The sequence below is a fragment of the Gavialis gangeticus genome, unplaced genomic scaffold, assembly GCF_001723915.1.
Source record: "Gavialis gangeticus isolate Ggan-Ray unplaced genomic scaffold, GavGan_comp1, whole genome shotgun sequence".
Taxonomy (NCBI): domain Eukaryota; kingdom Metazoa; phylum Chordata; order Crocodylia; family Gavialidae; genus Gavialis; species Gavialis gangeticus.
In genome coordinates this window covers 155,138,370-155,144,508 of record NW_017729022.1, presented here as the reverse complement: position 1 = coordinate 155,144,508, position 6,139 = coordinate 155,138,370, and the positions used below count along the sequence as shown (strand labels likewise).

General features: G+C 43.8%; 1 long non-coding RNA gene across 1 annotated transcript in view; it reads right to left on the bottom strand.

Moving 5' to 3' along the window:
• LOC109296789 overlaps positions 1-6,139 on the bottom strand; it is a 113,082-nt gene that overhangs the window by 100,187 nt on the left and 6,756 nt on the right. Inside the window, exon 2 of the long non-coding RNA XR_002097053.1 lies at positions 4,603-4,721. This is a non-coding gene — a long non-coding RNA (uncharacterized LOC109296789). The remainder of the gene's footprint in view (positions 1-4,602; positions 4,722-6,139) is intronic.

Below are 6,139 nucleotides of genomic sequence, written 5' to 3'. Positions count from 1 at the left end.
GGGTGGGATTGAAACCACTGCAGTGAAGGAGGGGGTGTGGGGGGATGTGAGAGGGTGTGGGGTTTGTGGTGGGTGTAAGGGGTTTGTGAGTGTGGAGTTTGTGGGGGGTGTTCGGGGGGGAGCACCACATGCCTGTCCTCCCTCATCCACACCCTGTGGTGCACAGCCTTCAGCGCTGGCAGCAGCAGCCAGCTGGGCCATCAGAGCAGTCATAGCTCATAGCACGCTCAGCCCTATGGCAGTACAGCACCATCTTATTCAGGTCTGTACATGCCAAACAGACCTGACCCAATATGACCCAGCCAGGTCTGCCCTGTTAGGTCACCTTTGGACAGGAGGTGGTGGCAGGAGCTGCCCTGGTCTTGTCCAAAGGCATGGTAGCAGGGCAGGCCAGGCCAGGCCAGGCCAGACCGGGTTGGGTCAGGCTGGATCCATTCAGCATGTACAGACCCTGGGTAAGGCATCACTATCCCACCACAGGGTTGTGCCTGCTGTGGGCCATGACTTCCCTAACGGCCCAGTTGGCAGCTGCTGCCAGCACCAGGGGATGTGTGCCACCCCCCTTCAAACCCTGCTACAAATGCCCCCCCCCACAGACCTCATACACCCTGCCCCCATAAACTACACATCCACCCACACACCCCACACTGACAACAGCCCCCCCCCCCCAGAAACCACATGTCCCTGCTTACTGGGGACAGCGCCTGTGTCCGGCTCATATTTCAGCCTTGCCCCACTCCTATTTGCCTGAGCATGCTGAGGCAACATGCTGCGGCATCAGCAAGACCATAGAGATGCTCTGACTGGATGCCAGAGCGTCTCTCTGGAGGACTCAGTGTCTCGTAGCCTCAGGGCACAATCCAAGAGCATGACCTGTGCTGCTTTTTTTTTCACAGATTTTTTTTTATACTGGGATTTCTCAGTATCAAATTTAGAGCTTGCACAGCAAATATGCAGCACGGAAAACATTCTTCATTCTTAGTGTGCCTCTTGCATGAGATGCCACAACAAGCATGTGCGTGCTCGTCTCTACATGCCCTTATAAATCAAGCACTGAAGGGGAGGCTGAGCCTGTGGGCAAATGCAACTCTCTTGGAGGTATTCTATGCAGTTCCACAGAACAGTGAAAGCCAGGGAACAATTAAGGAATACGTATCATGGAATCATACAAAATTAAGGTTGGAAGGGTCCTCAGGAGGTCATCAAGTCCAACTGCTGCTCAAAGCAGGACCATCCCCAACTAGATCATCCGAGCCAATGCTTTGTTTATCCGGGCCTTAAAAACCTCCAAGGATGGAGATTCTATAACCTCTCCAGGAAGCTTGTTCCAGTGTTTTACTACCCTCCTAGTGAGAAAGTCTTTCCTAATATCTAACCCAAACTTCCCTTGCTGCAACTTGAAACCATTGCTCCTTGCTCTGTCATCTGCCACCACTGAGAACAGTTTAGTTCCTTCCTCTTTGGAACCCTCCTTCAGGTAGTTGAAGGCTGCTATTAAATTCCTCCTCAGTCTTCTCTTCTCCAGACTAAATAAGCCTAGTTCCTTCAGTTTCTCCTCATAAGTTCCGTGACCCAGCCCCCTAACCATTATCATTACCCTCCACTGGACTAATTCAATTTGTCCATATCCTTTCTGTAGTGGGGGGCCCAAAACTGGACACAGTACTCCAGATGTCGCCTCACCAGTGCCGAATACAAGGAAAGAATCACTTCTCTCAGTCTGCTGGCAGCACTCCCACTAATGCAGCCCAGTATGCCATTAGCCTTTTTGGCAGCACTGTTAGCTCGTATTCAATTTATTTTCCATTGTAACCCCCAGGTCCTTTTCTGCAGAACTTCTGCTTAGCCAGTCAGTCCCCAGTCTGTACCAATACATGGGATTGCTCCATCCGAAGTGCAGGATTTTGCACTTGTCCTTGTTGAACCTCATGAGATTTCTCTTTGTCCAATCCTCCAGTGTGTTGAGATCTCTCTGAATCCTAGCCCTAGCCTCCAGTGTATGTACTACTCCCCGCAGCTTGGTGTCATCCACAAACTTGCTGAGGGAGCACTCCATCCCACTTCTCAGGTTGTTGATGAACATATTGAACAAGACAGGCCCCAGGCACTTGAGACTGGCTGCCAACTAGACACTGAACCATTGTTTACTTCCCTTTGAGCCCAAAATGAAAGGTTTTCTATCCACCTCACAGTGCATTCACCCAACCTGTCCTTCCTTAGCTTGCTTGCAAGAATGTTGTGGGAGATAGTATCAAAAGCCTTGCTAAAGTCAAGGTATATCACATCCACTCATCTCCCCATATCCACAGAGCCAGTCATCTCATCATAGAAGGCAATCAGTTTGGTCAGGCATGACTTGCCCTTGGTGAATCCAAGCTGACTCTTCTGAATCACCTTCTTCTCCTCCCAGTGCTTAGAAAAGGATTCATGATTTTTCCAGGGACTGAGGTGAGGCTGGCCAGTCCATAGTTCACTGGATCCTCCTTCTTCCCTTTCTTAAAGATGGGCACTGTATTTGACCTCTTCCAATCCTCCAGGACCTTTTCTGTTGACCACAGATTTTCAAAGGTAATGGCCGGTGGCTCTGCAATCACATCAGTCAACCCTTGGGTGCATAGAGTCTGGCCCCATGTACTTGAGATCAACACCCATAGCTCCATATCCTGGAGTCATGTCATCACCTAACAACCTCAGCTTTCATTTTCAAACATAGGAAATCTTTGACTTTTCTGGTTGTGGAGCTCTGCAACATGTGGACTACACCATTTATCCCAATAGGTTGATAATTCCAAGTCCCACTGTTCTGTGAGGATTTTTCCCTATCAGAGGGGAGGATTCTATGTTACAAGAGAAGAGTAGAGAAAGCCCAGTGCACTCACCTGAACAGATACTGGGAAGTAATAAGCATTAACTGGTAAGCACCAGAAAAGTTAATATCAGGAGGTCCCTGCTACCACTTCTGCCTTCAAACTGAAGCCTTCTTTGAGCCTGTGGGAGGACCCTATGAATGGACAATATTCTGCAGCACAAGCCCACAGCTATGTTTCTCTTGAGAAACATTTGTTGCTGCTTATATATATATAGATGTTTTTACTCCCTTCAGAGTAAACAGACTCTTTCTCCCCATCATGACAGAGGTTGAAATCATTGGTAGAGAGTCATGGAGTGTTCATCCTGTTATTCCAACAGCATAGCACAGAGTCTTTAGTCTGTGTCATTAGGAATCCTGGTTCACTTTTTTCTACTATGCAATGGCTACATTCAGCAATAGAGTATGAATACATTTTCTCCATTTAAAAAAAATATAATAACTTTGTGTTCTTGCCTCTTTTGTCAGGAGGCCTCCTCTGCTGTCACTACCTTATCTCCCCTGAGAGTTTTGTGCCATTATAGTCCTCTTGTGCTGCATGCACATTCCAGGTTCAGTTTGAGTAAGTCAGCTATCATGACATGTTTTTTGTTCTATGTGATGATATACTGAAATGTGAAACCGAAGCAGGAGACACTGGAAAAGTCTCTAAAATCCTTTCTCCTGTTCTTCTACTTTCTCTTGCTGTTTCCTTTCCTTCTGAGAGTGTTTATTTATTTATTTATTTATTTTGCTCTCTGCCCAGCCTTTAATGATACTGCAAAGGAGTTCCTAAACCCTGTGCTAATTCCCTGTAGAGCATTTATATTTGGGTTGATGTAGATTCCAGATTGCCCTGTGTATACTTGGTCTCAGAGAACCTCGGCTGCTTTTAAAAACTGATTTATGCCAGTAGCATGCAAAGGGAAAAGCAGAGAATGAAATGGGGAGAAATACATAATCTTTCAAGGATGAAGAATTCAAAAGGACATGGTAACAATATTCTGTTCTCCAAGTCAGTATGGAAGCAATTTGTTCAAAAACAAAAAAACAAACACAAAAAGGGAAAGGCTATATTTCTCCAAAGGAAGAAAAAAAATCTTGTGTATCACTCACCAATTTCCTTCTTGCTTCTCTTTCCTCAAAGAGACAATTTTCATTTCTAGAGAGCATTAGCCTAATTTTGCTGTTTATTTTAACACGTATCAATATTCTTCTGATAGCATTACTATAGACTCCCATGCCTGATACTTGAGCTGATTGATTTGTAGGTGCCAGATTTGTTTAAATTTGAAAGACTTGGCTAGTGTCAGACTTGTTTAATGAAAGAAAAATAACTTAAATGAATCATCAATGTTTAAGATCCTGATTATTGTTTGGATTCAAGCAGAAACTTGCTGGCTTCTCCTCACAAATGTTTGCAATCACATAAGACATTCTCTAACACTAACAGAACAATGTAGGTGCACCCTTTATGAAAAAGAAAATTTATGGGACAAACAACAAGTAAGTAAAGTCATTATGTATTGTCACTGGTGGGCCACATTTGGAAACACTTACTTGGGGATTATTCAATTCTCCTGAGGCAAAGCTTGTGGAAGGGTTAGCTGAGCAAAGTCTGAACAAAAAAAACCACCCAGATCTCTTTAAAATATATTACCTACCTAAGTGTTAGCTGTTTAGTTTCATCAAACAATATTCTCGTTATCAGGAAAAAAGGCATAGGGGGAAGTTCACAGTGTAAAGTGACTTACTCTGAAAATCTGCTCCCTAATGTGCAGGGGTAGCATGGTGACAGTATAGCAGCTGACATAAGTGTCCAGATAAAAAATGCCCAAAATTTCCAATACACAGAACCATGATAGCAGCTTTTCTAAAATAAAACAGAAAAACATAAGATCAAGTTTTGTGTGGTTCTTTTAATTACAGAGTATCTGACTTTAGCATCAGGCCATGCATAACAGTATGGGATTTGTGTATACTTAGGTATTAATAGGTTTGTTTTTCAGTTCAACAGCAATGCAAGCTCAGAAATTCTTCAGTGTCCTGACCAGTATGGGCCAGAGAGAGTATTTGTCCCGCTATTTTGATTAATTTTGTTTCACTTTTGTCAAATTTTTCAATGGAAGGTTTGAATTTTCATTAAGAAATAGACAACTCAACTCTCAAAAAAAATTTCATTTTTGCCAAAAACATCCAAAAATTATTCAAAGCTGAAAAAGTATGGGACTCATTCAAAAAATTTAAGTTAGGTTTTCCTTCTTGCTGATTTTTTTTTTCATAAAAAGACTATGATTTCCATAACATTTTCCATTCTCTTGAAAAAAGGGTGATGGAAGATGTCCAACCACCTGTAGTCTTTTCTCTGCAATTACAGGGAAATGCACTTTAGTTCTCTGAGGAACATCATTTAGACTTCCAATATCTAAATCTGTATTGCAGGGGCTTGCAGTGTGTGAGGTTCTAAATGAGGATGGTTGAGGGTAAATAAGCTAAGGAGATTTTTATTATATGTATATATTTAAAATATGCATTTGCTTTTGATTTCTAGGCCGTAGAAGGCTCCAATCCTGCAACTATAGTTCATTAGAGATAGAGTATGTCAAGAGCACTCATGAGCAATTTGATTACAATTAGCTTACTATTATGAAATGTTTATATACCAAGCAATCCCCGTGACTAGAACATGGAAAAATTAGGTCCTTTGCATGTACTTTGACCTCTCTCCATCCACGGTGGCTTGTAACTTCCCCTGGTGTAATCACGTAAGAGAAGGTCTTGCTTTTAAGCACACATATCTCATCAGAAACCTGGTTAATTCAGGATATAAAGAAGCCACAGTTTAAAGCTCAAAGAAAACTCAGACAACCTGAACTGACCTTAAAATAAGTCATTTCTGAGTCCTTAAATCTTAGTAGACTGATAACCACAGAACTAAAATTCTGTGCTTTCAGCAATTTTATAAGAGGTATTGAGTAGCTCTTTATATATAACTAGCCAACTGCCTGTCAAAAATGATGGCCGGGGGGGCGGGGGGGAGCAGGCAGGGATGGAGTGCTTCCACCCACCACCCCATGCTGCTGCTGCCTCCCAGGAGCAGGGAGGGGGGGAAGCTTGCCCCACCGTCCCCTCCATCCCCCTCTGCCAGCACCCTGCGCTGCCGCCACCACCTGCGCTGCTGACCTCAGCCCCTCCCCGGACCTTCTCCTGGGAGGCAGCAGAGCTCACCATGATGGTAGGGACTTGTACACACACACACACACACACATATATATATATATATATATATAT